Genomic DNA, 26,199 nt, shown 5'->3' with positions numbered 1-26,199 from the left:
CTGCTAAGGAAACAAACTCAGGCATGTAATTCACTTGCTCAAGATCACAAAGCTAGTGAGCTACAGTTCCAAAAGATGGATGCAAGCAATCTAATTTCAAAGCCTGTCAAATAACATTACTTGTCAGTTTTTAAAAAAAGAAAAAAGATGGGGTTTGCTGAGTTGCTTTGGCTGGTCTCAAATATATAATCCTCCTGGTTCAGCCTCCCAAGTAGCTAAGATTATAGGCATATAACATAGAACCAGCTACTGCTACTCAACTTAAAGAAAATGGAAAGAAAAATTATTCGTCTCACAGTAGTCACCCAAGGAGAGAGGGAAGGACAATCCTTTTCCATTTAGCTATTAAGAGAGCATATTGTTTAAGATCCACAGAGCAAGAGGACCCTTTAGGAAGCTATACATATGCCAGAGCTAAATACACTGCAGGGAGCCTACTCTTGTTACTGGCAAGTGACATGAAATGCAGAACTACAGCACAGACCACAGAACTCTGAAAAAAGGACACAATTCACCTTCCCAGGCACATAACCACCACTTGCCAGTCGCCTGCCCTTCTAACATTTTAATGTATGTATTTTTAATCTATGGGAGATCACAAGCATGTAGCACAGCTAGTTCTCCCTTTGTTTTGTTTAGAATGGGGTCACAGAAGTTGTGACCAGACATGTCACCCCACCTAAAACATAAAGATAGGGTGGGTGGGGACAGGGGAATATGAACAGACTCAGCCCAAACAGCCTGTGCATTACTCACCAACATCAGCTGCTGTGAAGGAAGGGGAGAAGTTCACCACTGCAAGGAAGCAACAGAGGCAGGGAAAAGAAGTCCAAGGTCATCCACCACAGAAGGGTCCGCTGTATTTCCATCTTTCTGGGATACTCCAGCTACTACAGAGCCACTTCTTAGAATCTGCAGCAGGGGTCACTATATGAAGTGCAAACAAAACTTCCCCTTCAAGGATCTGCTATCATTTGTGTTTCAAGGTAAATTCTTAGGAAAAAGGGTTTTGAGTTTAGAAAACGTGGGACTAAAATGACACAAAAGTAAAAGTAAATGCTGTCTTTTGAAAGGAATTCACAGCTACTCTGACAGGTCCCAGATGCTGAATAGACTGGCCAAGGAGGCCAAGTGAGGTGACTTTATGAAGCATGCCCAGCCCCATGGAAATAAACAGCAAACCCAAGTCTGAATCCAGTTAGTTGGTCAGTGTTGGGCTCAGAATGATAACAATAACTTATGAAGAAGTACTTACTCCCTGAAGGACCTACAGGGGGCACAGAGATTAGAAAGACAGAGTTCCTGTCCTCACAGTTTCCGATCTGACTTGGAAAACCATAGTGTATGATCAAGTGACCACAGGAAAAGTCCAAGGAGGAAAAGCACTCTCCCGATGAGAGCTGTGCCTTCTCATCCCCCAGCATTCAAGCACTGGAGTCTCTTGTTGCATTTCACTAGGAACAAAGGCATTCAGACACTATGATGGCCTACAGATGCTAGTATCTAAATAAAATAGTTGGTGTGAAAATTCGAGGAAGAACCTCACTCTTCCTTCCCATAAGGATAAAAGACATGCACATGTGGTGCTCTCTGTAATGACATCAGTTATGTGATGGCACTCTGGACCCTGGATCCCACCTTAGCAAACTCCACTCCTCACACATTTTTGGGGCAGTCAAATAAAAATAATACTTACCAAGGCTGACAAGTGAAAGAGGCAAGGATTCCTCTCCTCCTCTCTCCTCTCCCTGCTACTAACACTTTTGGTGGAGCTACTATACCCTGGGAAGCCCCCAGGAAAGGAGACTACCATCTCTGAAGGCCTCAAAGGAAAGAGGTGCAATTATAGATGCTGCAGTACGCAAGTCCACAGAAGTTGACAGTATTTGCTTAACAAAACAGTCACATAAAATATAAACCAAGAGAAAAGAGTTCTGGAAAGTGCAATGCAGACTATTAATGTTCAAACAATAGTAATCAGAGAAAGCTGCCAAGTTCCTCACATGAGACAAGTAAACCTTGGATTCACTATTGACTCCCTTGTTGGCCAAAGCTTCAGCCAGACCACTTATGGTGGCACAGGCCTATAATCCCAGGGAGAATGACGTTGGAGGTTGAGGTAGGAGGATTATGAGTTCGAGATCAGCCTCAGCAACTTAGTGAGACCATCTCAAAATAAAAAAATAAAAAGGGCTGGAGGTGCAGCTCAGTGGCGGAGCACCCCTGAGCTCAATCCCCCATACCCCACACACACCAAAAAAACAAAAAAGAGAGAGAAATATCTTCAGTTTGGAGTTTCATTCAGACACACGAGTACTTCTACAACCAAGTACATGTATGTAAGGTGTCTATGTTATTTACCAACCACAGCAGGTCACTTCTGAGAACGGAAGAGGAATCAGTCAGTAGTTACACCTGGACCAAAGTGTCATCCCAACAAACCAGGTAGTGTGCTCTCCCTGGCTGTCCTCCTGCCACTGACAGTTGACCACCTTGCTTGGGAGTGTGAGGCTGCTGGCACCCAATAACCAGTTCCTACATTAACAGGAGCCCGCGAAGCAACAAACCAGCTGGTCAAGAACACTTTATTCACATCACTGTTCACTCCCGGTTACTGGTGACCTCCTGACCTGAGTTTATCATGTCCTAGTTTAGATTTCTAACCCACACCTTCACTGTCATTTCTACCACTCAATCCTCCTTACTTCTAGTTCCATCCTGGGCCACTGAAAATATACCTTCCCTACAGAACATTTGTTTCTAAGAAACGTGCCAGCCCATAGACTCTAAAACTCTGCTCACTCTGGCCATTGCTATGAATTAAATATTTGTGTCTCCCCCAAAATTCATATATTTAAATAATCCCCAAAGCAATGGCATTTGGAAGTGGGACTTTGAGAAAGTAACAAAGTCATGAGAGCAGAGTCTTCATGAATGAGATCAGTATCCTTAGAAGAAGGAACAGGAGAGAGATGGTCTCTCCTTCTACCATTGAAGAGACAGCAAGAGGGCCGTTTACACACCAGGAAGCAGGCCAACCCTGAACCCTTAATCTTAGATTTCTTAGCCTCTAAACTGAGAAAAAAATGGTGGATATTTACACCACCCAGTCTTTATTTTTTATAGCAGCCCACAAATAACTAACAGCCACCCATATCTTTGCACGCAGAGGTATCTCCTCCACTCTACAACTAGACCTTGGACAGACCTCCAGTTTGGGCCCTCTACCCCTACCCTCCAAGCCCATCTCTATTTACTACCTACCACTGCTTATAAACTCAGCTCAGCACTTCAAGAGCAAAAGACCCATGTGATGGTACCAGTGAAACAGGCACCCACCCCAAACCTGGACCTAATTTTCTCTGAGTCCTAATGGAAACAAGTCTCATTCTATCGGGTCAGCATGTAATCATGTACGACATCATAGTGAGTTACCATTTTGGGGGAAGCACACACAGGTTAATACCTGTGCTCAGGCATGGTGACACAGCATAAGGATGAGAACATTTGAGCTCATGGAGGGAAAAGAATGAACCACATGCCACCTAGGTCTATGCAGCATAATGTTCACGTTTTTTCCAGTGCATCCATGTCAGAACTGATAAATAACATACAACTGCAAAAGCCTAAGGTCCCGGTCGTGTGAGAAGTAGCCTTCCATGACTGGGGGAGAACTTGTGTTTTTATTCTCATAACTTTATATAATGATAGTCTCTCATGTTTATTTGGAAAAAACACATATATTTATTCAATCACAGGAAGTTCCTTAGTCCTAGAAGTCAAAATGTGGACAACAGCAGCAGTTGGCAAAGATAGTTCTCATCCATTTTAATAAATGTCTAAGCTTTCTGTTTATGGTACAAGTAACTGTTTTTAATGTTCAATGCTTTTTGGACTTTCTAGTAGTATGAACAAGACTTTGTCTTACACACACATCAAACAAAGATAGTGTTTTAGGGTGGCAGAATTTAAAACATCTTTTTTTTCCTCTGCAATAAAATTCTTGCCACCATCCTGGTAACAAGGAAGTTCTATTTCCTGTTCTTGTTTTTATTCTTTTGTGGTGACAAGTGCCAGCGTGTGGGGTAGGTGGGGTAAGGCAGGACTGGTAAGAACAAGGGGAACTCTATTAAGCAGAAGTCAAGGAAAGAAAGTTCTAGTCCCAGACATGCACTAAGGAGCTTCTGTCTATGTAACTCAGCAGTCCCAGGATTCAGTTTTGTCTGCAACCTCAGAGTGACAAACTCTATATGGCTTAGTCTTGCACTCAATCCTAAATTGCAATTACTGAAGATTTCAGAATGGGTTCATTACTAGAGTGACACACTTCAGAGAGATCACAGGGTGTGAATTTAAAGAAGACTACAAATGAATCATCCATGAGTAAAAAAAATAATTTATCTCCATTTAAAAAGCCATGTTACTCCACATGACGTTAGCAGAGAACAACAACCATCTGACAATTATTCCGAAGCAGCTATAAATAGGCAGTTTTTGAAATTAGTCAGCTTTGTGCTATGGTTCACCATGAAGCACATGTATGCAACATGTGCTATGTGAAAGTTGTTTAGTTTATAGCATAAATGAAGTAGAAGGAAAAAAAACCAGACTTGGTACCAAGATTCGCATATTTCAGCTGTGAGTATGAAACAGGAAGCACATGAAGAATTGCAACCTAGAGCCGTTTAAAACAAACAAAACAAACCTCCTCTGGGCTTACATATGTATAGCTGCAAAACCAACTGTGTTTATTTTATTGCAAGTTGTTTAAAGTTACCCAGGGATCAAACTACAAATCATGTCCAAGTGGACATTATTGGGGTCTCCTGGTTCTCCCCCTCCTAATGTGCTCATTTAACACAGGTAACTAGTCTAATAAATGCCTGTGGGCCAACACAGTGGGCAGTATGAACAAAGAAAGCAGGGAGAAGTTAGGAAAAGGCTAACCATCAGAAAAGCAACACCAAATACCCTCTCCTGCTGCCAGAGGGAGTCTTCCCCTCTCCATTCCTCCCCAGTTACCTGATTTTAGGAAATCTCAGCTCCAGGACTGCCCTGGAGTCACTGCAGGGAAGGAAAAAGGAGAGAAGGTATGGGAGGTCCCAGATTCCTCCACCATCAACTTCTTGGTGATGTTTAAGTACTTGATAAGTGGTGATTTTTTTTAAAAGACTAATCAAAGAAAATATGTTTAAACTTTGGAGTATACATGGAGCACTTAGCAAAAGAAAATGTCAATTCAAACCTGCCTAGCCATCTTGTAAGAGTCCTGAAGTATCAATCACTTGAAAGTGTTTTTAATGCTAAGAATCCAAGTGAAATTAGTAGGTATTTAAATAAATACTCTAGCTAATACATCACTTCCCATCAACCTTATTTACAATAGATTATATATATTATATATATAAACATACAAATATTTTACAGCTAAAATAAATATCTTATAATATGCAAAAATGTATGTGTGTAATGTACATATGTATGTATATGTGTACATATATATATATATATATATATCTTAAGAGTATATTTTTTGAGGGGATTGGCTTATTTCACTTAACATGATAGTCTCCAGATCCATCCATTTACCAGCAAAAATCATAAAGCCATCCTTTATGATTGTGTGTGTGTGTATATGGTGTGTGTGTGTGTGTGTGTGTGTATATATACATATATATATCACATTTTCTTTATCCATTCATCCGAATTTTTTATTGTTAATTTCATTTATACAAAAGATACAGAACAGAGAAATCCATAGATTTGTATCATTAGTAGTTACCCAGGGAGGGAGTAGTTGAGGTAGGAACAGAGAGTGACTACTATCCATTCATCTGTTGATGGGCACTTAGGCTGGTTCCATAGCTTAGCTATTGTGAATTGAGCTGCTATATTCACTTGTGTGGCTACATCACAGTAGTATGTTGATTTTAAGTCCTTTGGGTAAACCGAGGAGTAGGATAACTGGGCCAAATGGTAGTTCCATTCCAAGTGTTCTGAGGAAACTCCATACTGCCTTCCAGAATACACCAGCAATGCACGAGTGTACCTTTCTCCCCACATTCTTGCCAACATTTATTGTTACTAGTATTCTTGATAACTGCCATTCTGACTAGAGTGAGATGTCATTTTAATTTGCATTTCTCTAATTGCTAGAGATGTTGAACATTTTTTCATGTATTTATTGACCATTTGCATTTCTTCTTCTGTGAAGTGTCTGTTCAGTTCCCTTGCCCATTTATTGGGTGTTTTGTTTGTTCTGTTTTTGGTGTTAAGTTCTTTGAGTTCTTTATATATATCCTGGAGAGTAATGCTCTACCTGAAGTGCAGGTGGCAAAACTTTCCTATGTTCTTATATGAATATACCACCAGTGAAACTTCACATCATGTACCACCACAAAAATGGGATCCTAATTAGAATAAGTTATACTCCATGTATGTATATGTCAAAAATATACTCTGCTGTCATGTATATCTAAAAAGAACAAATAAAAAATAAATTTAAAAAAAATACAAAAGTAGGGAAAAAAGGGGGGTATATGGAAGGCCTGGAAAGGCAATGTTGATGGGTTGCTAAGAATAAAATATTATTTTAGGAGCTGGGCATGATGGTACATGCCTGTAATCCCAGCAGATAGGCTGAGGTAAAGGATCACAAGTTCAAAGCCAGCCTCAGAAAACTGGTGAGGGAGGTTTTAAACAAGTTAGGGAGACCCTGTCTCAAAGTGAAGAAATAAAAATGGCTCGGGATGTGGTGCAGTGGTAGAGTACCTCTGGGTTCAATTCCTGGTACCCAAACAAAATAAAACAAAAACAAAAAGAATAAAGCATTCTTTTAATGAGGAATAATGACATTAAAAATAATAAGAGGGAGGAGGCAAGCAGGATCATAGGGTAAATAAGAGTATATTCTCTGCAGTAAGTTTATCTGAGTTCTGGGTGGTCCTGGGTGTATGTCTCCACGACTGTGTGCTGCTCAGTAAAACAGAACCAACTATAGTTCTATATCATGAGGATAAAAAAAGAAAAGGATGCATGTAAAGCACTTAGCACTAATACTCAAGTATTAGTGATCATTATTCTGCAGTAAGTTTCAGTTCCAACTCTACCCATCTTAGCTGTGTGGTGTTGGACAAACTACTGAACTCATCTAAGCATCTGTTTAATCACCAAAAATGAGGCATCTAAGTCAGGTAATTCTCAATTTCTATAGCTTGTCTATGTCAAGCTCTCTCTTAACAACACAGCATCATTTTTAATTTCAAATTCTTTTTGGAATTTGAAAGATCTTATACCTTTCTTTATGACTTGGAGAACAGCCATGTTTTACTTGATACCACATGTCCAGTCAAAAGCATGACTTGTTATTTAGACACTACACGTGGGGAAGGTGTGTCCAATTCCTGGGACATGCTTCGTGATCATCCTTGTCACAATGTGGTTTCCAGGAGCAAAAGGATAGTTAGCCATAACTGGAAGAATCAATGCATGTCCATGCCAATAGAATGGAGGATGTCCCCAAATCAGATTGCTACTATAGTACAAGTATGTCAAGTACAAGTATGTCAAGGTACACCCTGGATGGTGATGGAGCAAACAAACCAATTTCATTTGCTATGGCCACACTTCTTTGAAAGCAGCTCTCAAATACTTCCTTCTGTTAATATTTCTGTGATCCATCCTTTCCAAACACTCCTAACTATGAAGTTGAAAATTCCTTTTAGGAGTTATTTATCATTCCATGGCAGAACAGAAATAAAACTATTTCAGATTTATCGTTTTCCTTTTTAAATTCATCAATGACTTACCTTTTCTAAGAAAAGAGTAGGCATAAATATCCTTGCATGTCAGGAAATTTAAAATGATTACTGAGAAAGATAATCTACCATGGTCTGCACCATTTCATGGAATTGTCCTCATAATCCCCTATCATAATCTCCTAACATAGGTGGTGAACACGCACTCATGTTATGTAAGCAATACAATTACTACATACGCACAGAATTTAATAATGCTGTTCAACAGACTTACAATAAAATTAACCTAACACAGTAGCATTTATGAAAGACTGTGCAAATGGCAATTAACTTTAATGATAGGAAGTACCTGCAATAATTGGAAAAACCACACCGGTCTTTGCTTTTCGCTATTAAGTCTGCATCAGTGTTGACAGTTTTCCCATTCACCCTGACCAGTTTGTCTCATCTCACACTCAGTCACATGCTCATTAAATGATCTCTAATGAAATAATTAATTCAAGCAACTGTCATCAATGGATACTAACAACACTGAGAGATAAGGTGATGAGGAAAGACACAATGAAGAATCAAGCTGCCAGGACAGAAACCTGATGATCAATGTCTGTATTACAAGTCAGACAGCCAGACATTTCTGTGAGATGATGCAAGATGGAAGTAGTTGACATTGCCAACAAATTAATCCTGACCGTAAAAGCTCACCAAGAATCTAATCGAGCTTTAGTACTTGATTTCAGTTTTAAAAGCAAACTAGTAGCCAAATCCAGAATGTTCTACTGGACAAGGGACCTAAATTTTTCAAAAAATCAGTGCACAGGGGGAAAGGGTGAAGGAAGTAGAGTTGTTCTCAGTTTTTAAAGCTGAGGCACAGCAGTCAAATGTGCTGTGTGGACTTTGCTGGGATCCTGGTTGGAAGAAACTAATTGTAAAAATCCACTTTTAAGCTAATAAGGAATGAAATCAATGTTGGGGGGTAGGGGTTCGACAGATCACAGGCCTCCTTCCATCCTTTGCTGTCTGATTTCTCAAACTGTTTCAGTCACCCTCCAGTTCAAAGGGCAGGGCCCTACTGTTCAAACTGGACAGTAGATGGGTGGGCTCATCAGTTCCAAACAGTGAAACCCTCAGTGGAGAGGACTCACACTTGGAGAAACAAGGGGGAGTTACGGGAGATCTCCTTTCGGACACTTACAGGCTCCTCTGCCCAGCAATTTTGGCAATAGATCTCAATAGCAGCTCTGAGCTTCATCTGAAAATTATTCATGTAAAAAGCAGAAAATCAGTACTCTGAGTAGAGAAATCAGCACTTGAAGCAAACAAGGTGCCCATGAGGTGGGAAAGGAGGAAGAGACAAGCAATGACCAAGAGGTAAGTGAGATTTGGCATTCGTGAACAGTCTTCCATCTTAGCACCTCTACCCCTGGAGGTTTCTCAGTTTTGCTTTTTTGTCTCCTTTTCAACGACTGAGGTATAACTTGCATAAAATGCACATATTACATGTACGATTCAATCTTTACTTCAATTTTATTTGGTTTTCCAATATAATATCCATTTTCTAAAGGCTTGTGTCTGTCAGAAGTCAGCCTGAGATGGTAAGAGCAGTAAGTCCAGAACCTACTTCCAACTTTTATGCACTGCTTGTGGCTTGAGCAGGTGACACACACTGACCAGCCAAAGCATAAAAATTAAAGTTGAACAGAGAGTGGCAAGTAAAGACAAGACTTATTGAGTCTTTCAAGTCTCTACTTCTGCCCCCTACACCTACTTTTCTCAAGTTTTTTGCTCAAGTCATAGGATTTTTACCCTGCCTCTGCACAGAACTGCCCAACAAGTATGGAAACATGGTTGTCCTTCCTCACCAACTGCTATGGTTTAGATATTAGATGTCTCCCAAAAGCTCATGTGTGAGACAACGCAAGAAGAATTAGAGGTGAAATAATTGGGTTATGAGAACCTTAAACCAATCAGTGAATTAACCCATTGATGGGGATTAACTGAGTGGTAACTGAAGGGGGTGGCTGAAAGAGGTGGTTATTCGGGAATATCTATTAGGGTATATATTTTTTATCTGGCAAGTGGAATCTCTTTATGCTTCCTGATCATCACCTGAGCTACTTCTCTCTATTGCACTTTTCTGCCATGATCTTCTGCCTCACCTGGAGTCCTAAGGAATGGAGCCAGCTGTCCATGGACTGAGACCTCTGAAACCGTAAGCCCCCAAATAAACTTTTCCTCCTTAAAATTGTTCTTGTCAGGTCTTTTGGCTGCAGCAGCAACCAAACACCAACTTCAAAGGCCTGGCAAAGCATTTCACTATTAATCATTTTTCAAAAAAGCAAATCCCCTGTGGTTCCAACCACATAGAGATTACATAGAGAGTTCAAAGAAATTTTTTAAAATTAAAGTTATTAACGTTTTGTTCTCAAAACCATATATTCTGGGTCTGGGGTTGTACCTCAATGGTAGAGTACTTACCTCACATGGGAAGCACTGGGTTTGATCCTCAGCACTACATAAAATTAAATAAAATAAAGGTATTGTGACCATCTACAACTAAAATTTTTTTTAAAAAACCTCATATTCTAAAATAAAAAGCAGCAGTCTTTTATTTGTTATTTTGAACTAGTAAACTAGATTATAAATAAAAATCCTAAAAATGCAAGATGTACTGCACTTGCAGAGTTAGTTTAGATCATAAATTCCTTTACAAACTTCAGAAAATATGAGATTAGTGAAAATTGTCTTACCAGAAAACAAGGGTAAAACCCAGGTAAAGTCGGCACTTACTCCAAAAAGTTTATTGCTCATCATGGCTAAAATTCCATAACTAGCTCTAAGCTTCCTGTGTGCATGAAATACTTTCAAACATTTCAGAATTCTTGTGACAGGCAAAGAGTTCCTGTGCAATAAAAAATATGAAATCTTCCAATATGGACAATAATGTAGAAAGGAAAAAAAAACACCATTTAAAAACAGAGTTTGGGGCTGGGGGTGTAGTTCAGTGGTAGAGTTCTTGCCTAGAATGTGTGAGGCAGTGGATTCGATCCTCAGGCCCAAATACAAATAAATAAGATATTGTGTCCAGCTACAACTAAAAATAAATAAATAAATAAAAATAAATGTAGAGTTGGTAGAAAGATGGGTAAATGTATTAACACATAATAAAATTATATAAACATTGAAAAATCATGATGCCTAATTAAATTCCATCCATTAATAGTAAGATAATAGTTCATACAAAAATGTACTTCTGGTAAACATGACATTTAAAACACAACTCAAACATGCAAACTTGGGCTAATGGTATAATTTGGTTTTTAATTTGGCATCATTCTGACACTATACCTAGGAATATTGCTTCATGAATGGATGACTTCAAGACACTGTCATTTCCATACAATAATAGCAAAATAAAAATTCAGAAGAAATACTCTCCTTAAAAGTACAACTGAAGCTTTATCTGGCAAGTGCATTATTCCAATGGAATTCCCAGCCTTTTTTGAAGCTAAAATGTACAAGCTTTAAATGCACACTATGGGAACCAAGGAGTGGTCAAGAGGCAGTTCTGTAGAGACAAGGCCCAGTATGATCTCATCCTGTGTGATTCTGGGCAAGCTTTTTAACCTCTCTGATTTAGTTTCCTCATTTGTAAAACACTAATTATGTTATATCCTGCATAGAATCACATAAGATAACAAACAGAACCCAGGCCTGGTGTTAACAAATGCTCAGTAAATGCAACTTGTTATTTTTACCAACTTCAGGCACATCTCAGTGGATGCTTTTCTCAGGAGTTCAGAGTACATCCTTCTGAGAAAGGTCAAGAATCTTCCTTAAAAGCAGATGTGTGATACAACAATGGATAAACTCAAACACATTAAATAAGTGAAAAAAACTGAACATAAAAGGTCATTATATGATTCCAGTTGCACAAAATTTCTAGAAAAGCAAAACTCTGGAGACAGAAAAAAAGTTAGTGTTCCCTAATGCTAACGATGGGAATAGGAACTGACTATGAAATCTAAAACTGGACCATGGTGATGGCTGCCCACTCTTACAGATTTACTAAAAATTATGGAACTGTACACTGATAATGGATAAGCTGTATGGAATGTAAATTATACCTCAATAAAGCTATGCTTGAAAACACAGATGCATTTCCAAAGTGACTGCACAGGCAATTTCACATCAATCTGGCATCATTGTAAATTCCAATAGTTACAGAGTAAAACAAAATTGGTTTGAAAATGCAAGGCCTGGGCACAGATCAAACTTTGCTCCTAATTCTGATTCAGCTTTTTCCACTGCAAACTCTTTACTTCTCTAATCCTTGGCTTCCACCTCTGTAAAATAGGGAAAAAATGATACTAATTTCAGAGGGTACTGTGAACATTTAAAGATAATCCTTGGCTAGTCTTCCCATTCAAATAATTAGGATCCCTCTTCACTCAGGGGTCAAAAATGTATGTCACTCATGATTTCTCTCTTGCAAATATCAGCTCCAAATGCATTATAAGTCCTGTTGGTTCCATCTTCCAAATATATTAAGTAACCAACACTTTTCACCAGCTCCATTCAGTCATTTGAGTATCACTCTCAGATCTGGCAGTGGCTTCCACCATTGGTCTTCTTACTTCCTCCCTTACTGGACCCTTTGAAGCCACCACTTTTCTCCATAGTCAGAGGACTAAGCCTAAAATGCAAGGTTGATGTCTTCCAACCCCATCTCAAAACCCTCTCATGGTTTCCCTGTCAGTCAAGTCCTGACCCTTAGCCCCAACTCCTCCTGCCCTACCCATTTGGCTCCATCCACACTAGCCTCTCTACCATTCCTTCCACAGCAAGCTCTTACTGGCCCTCAGGCATTATTTACACTTGCCTCTGCAGGGATAGACTGAAGCAAGGCTAACTTGCTCAGTTTATTCAGGTCTCAAATTCTTCTAAGAAGGGTCTCACCCTATTAAAACACCACCTCCTCTCCTACTGACTCAGCTCTCTGATCTGACTTAGTTCTTTAGTTCTCATAGGAACCACTTTATCTCTGTATCTATTTACTGTCTATCATGCCACCACTATATAAGTGCCATACAGGCAAGGGTTTTGTCGTATCTGTCCTATTCACCATCCTATCTGCAGATTCCCTGGAGTCTGGAACAGTGCCTTGCATACAGTAGCATTTGTTCAATATTTGTGGAATGAATGAACAAATGTCATAGGGCACTTAACACCTGCCACAAAGGACTTGTTAAAAAGCTGTTCAATGGTAATAATTAGATTGTCATTATTATAGTTGTTGTTACTATTACTTCATTTCACAGATATGAATACAGGAGCTCTGATAATCCAGGTCAAACTCTTACTGTTATGACCTGTATGATCCTCCCATTTCATGAGGTCAGAATAACCAAATGGACCCACCACACCAGCAGCCTACAGGACAACACGGCTTACTCTCTTCTCTGCAGGATTCTGGGTTCAGCCTACTCTCACCTTCTCCTGAAGGGGTAGTCCACATATCATGAGAATTCCAGGGTGTTTTCTTACCAAAAATTTACAGTCAGAGGCACTTTTTCAGGTATAAAGGAAGCATGCTTTCATCTCCCTGTTGAGACAATGCTGAGAGGTAGGGAAGTTAAAGAGGAAGGTGGAAGACAGAAATAAATGACCTGCTCAAAAACCATACTAATTTATGGTGAGCTTAGGCCTTAGGATTCTGGAAATCTCTTTCCAAACATTACACTATTATGTGGGTGGAAGAAAAAAGAATGGATGGATAGATGGGTGGAAGGAAGAAGGGAGGAAGAGAGAGAGAAAGAGAGAAAGGGGAAGAAGGGAGGAAAAAGAATCTTGGCCACAGGTTTATCTATTTCCAATAACATCAAATTATAAGGGAAAGAACATTAAGTCCCTTCCATATACATATAACCACAATGATGTTCTTAACTTCTTTAAGGACATGGGAATTTAAAAATATCTACATTTAACATCCCATAAACAACTTCTGATTATTTATGTTGCAGGATTTAATAATATGACTTCAGATTCTTTGCAAACTCATTAGCATCCATCAGGCCCAGATGCCTTAAAACATAAGTTTTCACTTGAATTCTCAGAAAAGTGCATTGGGTTTCCATATTATTATCAACCCCACAGGTTCACAGCCTTCCCTCCAACACTTCCTATTATGACACTGTAGGAAGAATGCCAAACTGTGACCAAGTTTAGAATATGACATGAATTTCTAATGTCAAAACCAGGGTATCTTTAAAACTCTCCTGAATACATGAAGAGAGACGAGGGCCAAATGACAAGAACAGAGTTCCTCACCTCTCACCCTCCCCAAATGTCCCTATGCCAGCATTTTTTGTTTGTTTGTTTGGTTGCTTGGTTCTGGGGATTGAACCCAGGGTTGCTTAACCACTGAGCCACTCCCCAGCTCTTTTTTTCTTTTTTTGTACTTTGTTTAGAGATGGTCTCACTGAGTTGCTTAGGGCCTTGCTAAATTGTTGAGGTTGGCTTTGAACCCATGATCCTCCTGCCCCAGCCTCCTGAACCCCTGGGATTACAGGAATGCACCACGGTGCCTGGCACATGCCAGCATCCTGACATTGCTGCCAGGTGCCTGACTAAAAACTGAAGTCAGAAGGCTGTGAGTAAAATTTCTACTCAAGTCCCTAGCCCATCTTCTGTGGGGTTTTGTAGTACTGCATGGTGGAAGGCCTTTACATATTTTGGAGATTAAACCTTTGTTAGATATATGGCTTGCAAATACTTCTCATCTGTAGACTGCCTTTCCCCTTTGCTGACTGTCTCCTTTGCTGTGTAGAGGGTCTGGAGTTTGAGGCAGTCCATTTGTTCATTTTTGTTGCTGCCAATGCTTTGGGTGTTATATCCATGAAATCACTGATAAAACCAATGTTCACCAATATCATGCAGGTTCCCCCTATGTTTCTTTCTAGTTTTGTGGAAACACCTAGAAGTCCACCAACAGATGAAAGGATGAAGAGAATGTGGCACAATGTTCAGTGGAATACTAGTAAGCCTTAAAACAGAGGGAGTGCTTCTGCATGCAGTAACAGAGTTAACCCTGAGGGCACTATGCTAAGTGAAATAAGCCAGGCATGAAAGGACAAACGCTGCATGATTCCATTTATATGAAGTATCTAAATAGTTAAATTCGTAGAATTAAGGAACAGATTGGTGGTTGTCAGAGAGCTAGGGAATGAATGGGATGACAGGGAGATGGAGAGTTGCCAACAATGGGCATAAAGTTTCAGTGAAGCAGGATGAATAAGCTCTAGACCTCTACAGTTCAAAACAGAACCTAAAATTGACAATTGTAATTGTAATTAAAGATACTATGTTACTAAGATGGTAGGTCTTATGTCACATGTTCTTACCATAATAAAACTTTTTTTTTAACTGTTCATACATTCACTTTAATGCCAAGATAAAATGAAATATTCCATCAGGACGGAGTTTGACAGGACTCCCTGGTCAGCACTCCCAGGTAGTGCAGACACCTTTGTCAAGGCACTCTTTAGAAGGACATCTGGAGGCAAAGCCCAGGCTTTAGAGGACATGAGAGTTGGACTGAAATACATCTTCCATCTGTGACAAGTGTGTCAACATTCAGGAGGCCTCTCCTAGCTTCAGTTAGTTAAAATGGGACTCACAGTCACCCTTGCACAGAGATGTACAAATCAAGTGAGCACAGTGCCTATTCCCACAGCATCCACCTAATATGGCATTGCTTTTTTTTTTTAATTTTAATTAAAAATCATAAATTTACATAGGGCAATGTTGTTTGATTCATTCTGTTATTTTTTTCCCTTCCCCCCATCCCTCCCACCCCTCTTTTCCCTCTATAAAGTCCTTCCTTCCTCCATTCTTACCACCCTCCTTATCCCTAACCCTAAACCTAACCCTAACCCTAACGCTAACCCCTCCTACCCCCCCTTATATGTCCTCATTCGCTTATCAGCGAGATCATTCGTCCTTTAGTTTTTTGAGATTGGCTTATCTCACTTAGCATGATATCCTCCAATTTCATCCATTTGCCTGCAAATGCCATAATTTTATCATTCTTTATGGCGGAGTAATATTCCATTGTATATATATATGCCACAGTTTCTTTATCCATTCATCAATTGAGGGACATCTAGGTTGGTGCCACAATCTGGCTATGGTGAATTGAGCAGCTATGAACATTGATGTGGCTGTATCTCTGTAGTATGCTGATTTTAAGTCCTTTGGGTATAGGCCAAGGAGTGGGATAGCTGGGTCAAATGGTGGTTCCATTCCAAGCTTTCTGCGGAATCTCCATACTGCTTTCCAGAGTGGCTGCACTAATTTGCAACCCCACCAGCAATGTATGAGTGTACCTTTTTCCCCACATCCTCGCCAACACCTATTGTTTCTAAAAGGACATGGGTATTGACACAACAGGATAAACACCTTTAGCTACCAAGTCTCAGGTACCATAAGTTAGGGACTTCTGTGACCTAACGCTTGTTCTCATTCAGCCATGTGAGGCTGGTACACCAAGTTCATCTCACAAATGAGAAAAAACAAGGTTCACAGAGGTTATATTCCTTCCTGGAGGTCAGAAAACTAGGAAATATACTCTAATTCTAATGTGCCTGGCTCCACACTTCGAACTCTTCTACACCACATTCAGATCCTTGTCCCATTCTGCAATTCCACTCCAACAGCTCAGGGCTATGAGACAGCAGGGCTGTTGCCTATAGATGAACCTGTGTAATTTATTTTAGTGCTAACAACAATAAGGAGAGGAGAAAAGGAGAAGAAAAAATCCTCCAGCACTCCTATGCCTGATCCCACCATGTCAGGGACAGCTGGTCTGAAACTGCATTTTTCCTACCTTGCTGCTGGACAAGACCTGACAACACATGCTTAACAAGGTTGCCAAGGCTCCATATTCTCCATCAAAAGCTCTCTGGTCTCATGATCGCTAAGGACTTATTCAGCAGCACACCAGGAACAGCAGTCCTGAGCTGAGCCCAGAAAGTCCTCCTCTGCCATGCCCCAGAACCCCAAGTCTTTGCTGTGTGGAGGGAACATTACTGTCAACAATCCATGTGTCTCTCATGACCTCCCCACACAAGTACGCGCATGTGTGCGTGCACACACGCACGCACACACACATACCCTAGACCCTGCTTCATCAACTGCTGCACCTACTGCACTTTCCAAGAGTTCCCTTAGTGAGAAATCAACAGTCTTTCCTGTCCCTGCAGCTCTCCTCATTTTCCTTCCTACAATTCACCAGAGCTTGAAAATAGTCTTCAACAAGTCTTCTCACCCTCTCCCCACAACCCCAGCTCACTTTTTCATTTATAACAGAAATACCCCAACACCAATCCTCACTTCTGGCAATAACAACCAGCTCAATTCACCATGTCCCCACCACAAGTGGCTTCCCATCTCTACTGGTCCTGAGATTTACCTTGAGAGAGTACAATGGAACAATACTGTGAAATTTTTCCCAACCCTGTTCAATTCTACACTAGAAAATGTCCCAAATCCATAGCGGAATTCTACACAAAACCCTAGCAGTACACTTAATCTATTCAGTCATGCCCCTACCGATACACTCTCAACTGATGAGCCCTAAACAAATCATCTTATTTACCGTCTATGCCCCAAATCCTCCTTTTACTTTACATGGTCAGAAACCCAATTTTCCATCCTTAACTGCGATTTACATCATTCTTTCTGAAACGATTTAATTCATAAAGAACTACTTTACATTCATAGCTCTTAAAACCATAATTTAGTAATTTTTGTGTCGTTTTGTACAATTCTTAAAATACCATCCTTACCTGCCCTGCCACAGGACAAGGACCCTACCCATCCTGTTAAACGGTAACAAGTAAACGATAAACAGTAACAAGTTAACAGTAAACCCAGTGCCCAGCATATAAGAGGCACTAAATAAACATCTGGTAAATGTAGAGAAAATAAAAAGCAAAGCTCTCACCCACCAGCCTTAGAAACAACCCTGATGAGTTTATCACAGTTGGTAACCTAAGTCAGCTTGCCAAATAATTATCTCTTTTACTGATAGGGTGCTGGAATCAATAATCCTAGGTGTGTAAAAGCATGGATTCCTTTTCTGCACATTCCCTATGTACTTAGGGTGAAGAAAAATTCAAGTGGATGAGACCCAGCACTTGCTGAACTAGAAAGGCAAAGGGTGACAACAGTTTGCTTCGAGAAGGAAAAGCAAAAACGGGCCAAGATTAGACAAGGAGACTACACAAGGAACTGCAGTGACGTTCTCATGGGGTCATATCAAGGCCACACAGGGCTCTGGGATACACAGATTCTCATCCCACAGCAGCTCTCCCAGCTCAGAGCCAGCCCCAAAGTCACTTGGGTTCCGGTCACTTTCTCTAAACTTAAAGAAGGGTGATGATTCCCCAAGATAGGTGGGGACTTCTACAAATGCCTGAAACCTAGATCTCACTTCAGCAAACTCAGTGAGCCATTTTTTCAAAACACTTGCACAAAGGATTCTGGAAGGAAAGGGCAGATGGGACACTAACAAAAACACTAAGCCTTATTAACTGATCTTCCATGTGCCATCTTTCAATTTGGAGAGAAATAATCTACTTGTCAACCATCCTGAAGAAAATCAATAAAAAAAAAATCTTTTCCACCTTTACTTGTGACATTTTAAACAAGAATCAAACAGATGAATGAATGAATGAATGAATGAATGACAGTATCCATCAACCCACAGTACTGGAACAAGATTTCTTGGAGTACTTCTCTCAACCACAAACCAAGTCTACTTTTAACCATCCCAGGAATGGAATCTGTCTCCTTGGTAGGAGGTTGGCCATCAGAAATAGTCACAGAAAGTCCCTAACACTGAGCTACTCCCACACTTTTCTCTCCTATGAGGCAATAGAATTGAGAGCAAACTCTGACCTCAAGTTCAGCGTGACTATGAACTTTTATCATACAAGGTGCCACAGGAGGGTTGAAAAATAAGATTCTGAGCCGGGTATGGTGGTGCACATCTGTAATCCCAGTGGCTCAAGAGGCTAAGGCAGGAGGATCACAAGTTTAAGACCATCTTCAGCAACTTAGTGAGGCTCTAAGAAATTGAGTGAGATCCTGTCTCAAAATAAAAAATAAAAAGGGTTGGGGATGTGGCTCAGTGGTTAACTGCCTTTGGGTGCAATCCCCAGTATGAAAAATGAATAAATAAATAAATTTTAAAAAATAAGATTCTGAGATGCTGGTGTTTCCTACTTAAGTCTCTTCTAATGTTATTATTCAAGACTCCTAAAGGAACTCTGTTCACCACAGAACACTGCATACCGCACCCTTCCTTCATAGGTCACTAGGACACTGCAACTACTCTAAAAACACATGCAGACTGAGGCAATCCAAACTGTATATGAAGGAGCAAAAACAGTAGTAGTAGCAGCAACAAAAAATGCACCTGTTAATTCAAAACCACAACTTCCTTCTTGTAAACTCTTCTAACTTCAAAAAGTATTGCATCAGCCTCATAATCAATCTACTTCTAAATGGCTGTCTGAAAGGCCTCTTTTCACTTTGCATATTAAATAATTCAAAGTTCCCAAATTTTACAAGGGAAAAATAAAAGTAGGTAATGATAAAAGCATCAAGTGGCTGAATATGTGGCTGAATTACTTTTTGTTTTCCAGAGTACCCACACTCAAAACTACTCAATACTCAATGGGAAACCCTTATTTCACTTTCTCAGTTCAAAATCTTTTAGAAGCAAGCATGTTTCCAGCTGTAAAATCACTGCTACCAAAAGAAAAAAAGAAAAAAAAGTTCCTTTCCATCACATATTTCTCACAAATCCAGAACATCATTTTACTCTGTAAATACCTTTAAAGCTGATTTATTTTTATTTTAAAAGTTAATTCCAAACTACACCTGAAATACAAAGAATATATAGCCCATAAAACTTTTTTGTCAGCCTATTCTTCCAAGTAAAGTGGAAATGACATTGTTTTTCCTTTATCTTCTACCTACCTACCTTCTGAATAGTTGGTTATTTACAAGGCTATAAAAATCTATATTCCAAAACAATTTTTTTATCTAATCATATGTATACTATTGCAGAATTATCATTAAGTCCCATATTTTAGAGTGAATAATCAGTAGCTGTGTGTGCGTGTGTGTCTTTCTCACATACTCTCCTTCACTCATTTGTACAAACACCAGTGAAACCCAACCATAAATCAAGCAAAGATGCCTTTATCCACAGGGTGTCTTTGGGTGATATTTACATTAGTGATAATTTCCCACATTTTCTCAGTTTTCTAATAAATATATGCAATTTCATAATTTAAAGTCTAAACTTGAAACCACTAGCACTTTGAAATCTCCAGAAGGCGCCCCAGACACTATTTCAACTTAAAGCAACTTTGACAGCTAACATGTCCAAATTCATGGAGGGGTAATATGCCCAGAAAAAAAAAAAAAAAAAAAAAGGCAACAAAAAACTAATATATCTGTTAGCAAGGAATCTCAAGTTCTTAAGAACGTCAAATGTAACAGGGCTTATTCTGTTTACCTGTTGGTCCCTTCTATATCACACCCATTCTAATCAAGAAACTTCCCTCTGCTGTTGTTGACTAAAATCCTTTCGCAGAAAAGATGGATATAGCTGTATCTGCACTTTATCCTCTGAAAAGAATTTCTCCTCAAATTTCACAAGAGATTGATACCACCCCTTATGTATATTAAAACTTGACCATTCACAACAGACCTCTCCAAGTGATTGAACATGCCTGGAGAAAATCACGGAGCACAAAATTGTAGGACTTTTTAAATGTGCAGACATCACCTGACATACTGGTTTCACTGGAGTAGCAGAGACAGATGAGTCAAATCAGAAAAGTTACTTGCAGACTACAAACTGTCACCACCACCCCTCAATTGGGGACAAACCCCTGCGACCCCGCCTTTGTCTGCTGGGCTGGGACTGGCGTCGGGCCGCTGACCCTGTCTGGCCGCGGGGGTTGCCAGGGCAAGCGGGCGCCGAGGACCCAGCATCTGGCAGCGAGCGGCGCGCCCCAGCAGTGCACCCCGCTTCAGACAAGTCAACATTTGCAGGGCCGAGGAGGCAACAATGAACTGAGCATCCGCCCGGGCTCCCCCTTCTCCCGTGGCTCTCCCCGCCTCAAAGCCCTTGGGCCGGGGCTGCGGCCCGCGCCCACCGCGTGCCAGTCCCGCGCCCCTGGACCTCTCCGGGAGCGGCGCGGGGCGACCCGGGCTCCCGCATGCTCACTGCCCTCTTGCGCGCCAGAGACCCCATGCCCCACGCCGCGCGCTGCTCGACGGGCCCCCTGCCAGGAGGGTCCCTCAGGCCGGGGGTCTGGGCAGGCCGCCGACGCGCCGCGTCCCTGCGGGCTGCCGGCCTCCGCGAGACCCTCGTCTTTGTGTGAGAAGTAAGTGCGGGGCCAACCTACCTCGGCGCGCACAAAGGCGCGCGGCTCTCTCCCCGGCTCGCTGCGGGCGACCGCGGCAGCGCCCAGCGGCCCGGCTGCTCTGTGGCGGCCCGAGGTGGCGCGAGGGCGGCTCCGACGGCGGCTCCGACGGCGGCTCCAACAGCCAGCCAGCAAGCGCGTCCGGCTCAGGGCGGCTCTCGCACCCCGCGGCCTCGCGCGTCCGAATTAAGTGGCGGGGCGGGCTGGGGGCGGGGCGAGACCGCTGAGTCACCGCCAGGCCACGCCCCGGAACGCCCCGGCCACGCCCGCCCCGCGCCCCGGTCACGCCCCCACTGCGTGCCCTGGTGGTCCGCGTGGACTGAGCTGCCTGAAAAGGAGTGCGGCGGATCTCCGATCCCGTGCGGCGGGGAAACCTCTTTTCTATTACTTTAGTTTGGTTGGCTTAGAGGACTCGTGGAAGAAGTGAGGCAATGTTTGAAGAAAAAGACCATGCGTCGCCACATGAGAGAGAAATTGGTTAGGTGACAAGCGCTCATTCAAGGGTTCCACAGTAAGAAATTCTCTTCTCTTTCCTCTCTTCTTTCTTCCCCTCTCCGTCTTTCTCTTCTTTCTTCGTCTCTCGTCCCTCCTTCCCTCCCTCCCTTTCTCGAACTCTCACTTTCTCATTATTTCTTATTCTCTCCCTCGCTCCTTTCTTCTGCCTCATTCTTTCTTTTTCGTCGTCTCTTTCAAACACTCTATCATGAACGTACACACACACACACACACACACACACAGGTATTCATTACTCAGGCTGAGTGTTTGGCTGCCCATGTCTGGGCTTCATCTCCACTACACCCTGTGATGTTGGGAGAGACTGTCCCCATTGAAATCCTGTCAATACTTCTCAGAAGAAAACTCAAAAGGAATCAGAGAGGAAAAGGAAACAGATTTGTCATACTTGTACAAATTCACTTTGACAGTAATTTGGAGATGTATTTATGTGCCTCCCCTCCCTTAATAAAAGGGTAATTGAAGATTTAAATTTGTGTGCAAGAAGAAAGGGTTTATTCTGCCTTTTTAAAAATTCTTTCTGAATTTCATTTCTTTCAGTCCCCTACAGCAAGTTGCTTTTTTGGCCAACCCAAAGGCTCTACGATTACCATCTATCTGAATCACAGCAGGTTCATAAGCAGGATCTGAAATAGTATCTGTTTCAAGGTACAATAAGGACAAGGGTTTGATGGCTTTTAGATCAAAAGGTTTTTAATTTTCTTGGCAATGAATGACTAAGTGTTTATTCATTGGAAAACTTTTCTGACTAAAAGAGGTTGGGTCATGATCACACAGAAAAGTCCCATTAATTAATGGATTTCAGTAAGCAAATTACTTATTCCAAAGATATCTATAATTTATAATGCCACAGCCCCACAACCTGGCCATTCCAAGGCCCCAGAAGCCTACTGAGGGGTAGAGTCACCTGCAAAAGGATCTGGAGAGAGAAGCCCCTTCCCAGCCCAAGAAGCTGAGCTGTGAGAACTTCATTCATAGTGTTTCCTATTATTTGATTCTTCCTTCCTCCCTGTCTTGCATTGTTTCTATTCTAGACAGTAGCTTCACAAGCCATGAACCAGAACCTGGGATCCAGTCTATTATTTTCCCTGTTTCCCCATGTCAGTGTCAACTCTTAGTTCCTGACATTGTACATGTCTGGCTGTTCCCCTACCCCATCCACCTGTACTACCAGGCTTGGTTTATGCTTTGTCACCACACTGGCAGGGTCCTTCTAACCAGCCCTGTCTCCAGTGTCACACAATCTTTCCTCCCAACTGCTTCCCCAGGGAACTTTCTGAATCCAAACTGCTCAACTTCTTATTGAAGAAGAAGGTGCCCCATTCCTACTCCATGATCAAGGCCAAGCTCTTTAGGGCAGTCTTCCAAAATGCAGCATACTTCAGTGACATCACTGTAACCAGTTCTGTGTACTCTTCCTACATCCTGCAAACACCCAGGACTGTGTGCAGTCACAGCACTTGCCAAATGGCCCTGCTCTGTGACTATGGAGCCTGGATAGAAGATGAGTAGGGCCCCTTGTATGCTCTTCCACTTGCTTCTGCTGTTGTTCAGCATACCTCCACCCCACCCGACCCCTTCCTCCAAGAGTCCTCCCCACTTGAAGACTCAGGTGCCTCTGAAAAACTTTCCATCCTACTCAAACTGAATGGATCTTTTCTGCCCCTTCATACCCAGTAAAGTATTGTAATTATTGCTCTGTATTGTAAATATGTGCTTCCCTGATCACAGAGTTTGTGCTTGATACAGATACTTACCTGTACATTCTCATGCCTAACACATAGCATTTGACATATAAGAAGTGTTATGGATTAAATTGTGTACCCCCATAATTTTTATATTGTGTGACCATATTTGAACATAAGACCTATAAGGAGGTATTTAAGATAAAGTAAGATCATAAGGATAGGGCCTTAATTAAGGGGACTGGTGACCCTTTAATCTATTAGGACTGGTAACCTTATAAGAAGAGGAAGAGATGCCAGATCTCTTGATCTCTCTGTCTCTTTCTACACACACACACAGAGAGAGAGAGAGAGAGAGAGAGAGAGAGAGAGAGAGAGAGAGAGAGAGAGCGAGAGAGAGAGGAGAGAGAGAGAAAGAGGAAGAGGCCCAGGGAGGATATACAGCAAGAAGGCAGCTATCTATAAGCCAAAAGGAGAGGCCTCACCAGAAACCAACCCTGCTGGCATATTGACCTTGTACTTCCAGCCTCTAGCACTGTGAGAAAATAAAATGTATAAGCCACTAGTCTGTGGTATTCTGTTATGACAGCCCATCCAACTAATAGAAAAGGCATGCTTTGAATTCTAACTTCAGTAGAGCACTGCATTAGTCAGCTTTGCATTCCTGTGACTAACATACCTGACATAAACAAATTAAAGGAAGAAAAATTTATTTTGGCTCACAGTTTCAGTGGTCTCAATCTGTGGTTGGCTGACTCCATTGCTTTGGGCCTGAGGTAAGGCAGAGCATTGTAGTGGAAGGATTCATGGCAAAGGAAAGCTGCTCAACTCATGATGGCAGAGAGAGAGATGGAGGAAGAGGCCAGGTACAAGACATGGTCCCTAAGGACATGCCCCTAGTGACCTATTTCGTCCAACCATGCCCCTCCTGCCTACAGTTTCCACTTCTTCCCAGTAATTCATTCAAATTATTAACCCATCAAGTGATGAATTAATCTACCAATGAGGTTACAGTACTCACGATCCTATCACTTCCCCAAAGCTCCACCCCTGAACATCTCTGCACTGGGGACCATGTCTTCAGTACATGAGTTTTGGGGGAACGTTCCATATCCAAACCATAAAAAGCATTAACTCACCAGTGAGCTTGATTTGTCCTCTCACAGCAGCCTGGACAAGCACCTGAGATGACAAGCCATGTGATAAGTGACCACACAGTCTTTCCCTGCCCTCTGAGAGAAATGGAAACATGTCTTATTCCATAGACTGAGAGAAAAATGCTTATAGACTCCAAGTCATAACAGTACCCTAATCCCAAGTACCATAATTTCATTTAAACCAAAAACAAATAAATGGAGATCAAATATTTACTTGGAATTTCTTAATTCAAATCTTTATTAAAATACAGCAGGCCAAATCCAGTCTATTACATCCTCGGTTTGAGGCTGAATATTTTTCATCCCTAGGGAATCAGGGGAATTTTGAAGAAGTATTTGATTTCATTTGGGAGCCCTGGAGCTTAGACCCTGGGAATAAGAACTTTGAGGCAGGACTTTAAGGCCCTGGAGCTTCTGTGGGTAAACCCTGGGAATAAGAACATTAAGTCTATATTTATGCTCATACCATCCATCATAGTGCACAGAACAAAGTAGGTATGTGACAGATGTTTGCTGAATGAGAAGACTGGCATTTCAGGGCACAACTGGACTTCCCGGGGTGACTTCAGGTGCCACCAGACTCTCAGTCTAAGTCTGATGTCCCATTGATTTCACATTCTGAATGTGGAAAGGACTCTGGGAAGGATCAGGGAAACTTGCAGCCTAGAAACCTGCTGGAATGTGTTAAATTTTTGTTCCTAGACCAATGCAGTTAATCGAGAGGCATGGGGAGCCTTGACTGGCTTGCTTTCTGCAAATGAAATACAAAAAAATCTCCTCTGAATGGTTTCTGAGTCACTTAACCCATAAATTCTCTAATCTCAAATTACTGGAAAACTCATATGATAATTTTCCATCTTAGAACATTCATTCACAAGGTCACCCATATGCTAAGCTTTAAGCTTGTCCTTGAAGAAGGCAGAAGTGAACATTTGGGAACATAAAGCAGAGCAAAGCAAATCAATTTGAAATAAGCTATGTTGACTTTTATCTTCAACTTTGCTCATTTTCTCCATGCATAATCTTGAAATTTTTACTTTATACCCTAAGCATCACCCAGAGGAGCTCCAAAGAGATGAGGTGAGTTTGGCAGTGTCCTAGAGGAGTGAAATCCATTTTCATACATGTATTAGTTTGCACCTTCAATTTTGCTCTATATGTTGGGCATTTCAATAGATAATAATCCATTCAAAAACACGATTTTCACTTTATAATCATATTTTGAAGCCCTGTTCTTTAATATCTCTATCTGTTATCTATCACTGTATAACAAAACATATCAAAACCTAGTGACTTCAGGTCAAGAACAGATTATTTGCCTACAATATTGTGGGTTGGCAGTGTGGATGGGGCTCAGCTAAGACTTCTCGATTCTGCTCCATGTGACATTAGCTCAGTTTCTATCATGCATTTAATCACTTGGGAAGTATGTCAGGGACTGGCTGGTCCTGGGAGGCCTCAAAGTCAAGAAGCTGACCATTCTGTGTTATGATGGTATGAACCTGTCTTATCCATATGGGTGTGGCTTGAGTGTGTCCTCCAAAAGTTCATGTGTTGGAAGTTCTGGGTCTCAGTATGGCA

General features: G+C 41.4%; 1 protein-coding gene across 2 annotated transcripts in view; it reads right to left on the bottom strand.

The window, feature by feature from the left end:
* The window catches only part of FAM107B (family with sequence similarity 107 member B), a gene marked incomplete at its 5' end in the record, with an annotated part of 213,903 nt that overhangs the window by 51,137 nt on the left and 136,567 nt on the right, over positions 1-26,199 (bottom strand). Inside the window, one exon of one of the 2 annotated variants that reach the window (XM_079107447.1) lies at positions 21,245-21,425. The exons of the other annotated variant lie outside the window; for it this stretch is intronic. Of the gene's footprint in view, positions 1-21,244; positions 21,426-26,199 lie in introns of those variants that run through there. 2 annotated transcript variants of the gene reach the window in all.

The sequence above is a fragment of the Sciurus vulgaris genome, assembly GCF_902686455.1.
Source record: "Sciurus vulgaris genome assembly, chromosome: 12".
In the NCBI taxonomy this organism is placed as follows: domain Eukaryota; kingdom Metazoa; phylum Chordata; class Mammalia; order Rodentia; family Sciuridae; genus Sciurus; species Sciurus vulgaris.
Note: the sequence above shows the minus strand (reverse complement) of the source record. Positions and strands in the feature narration are given on the sequence as shown.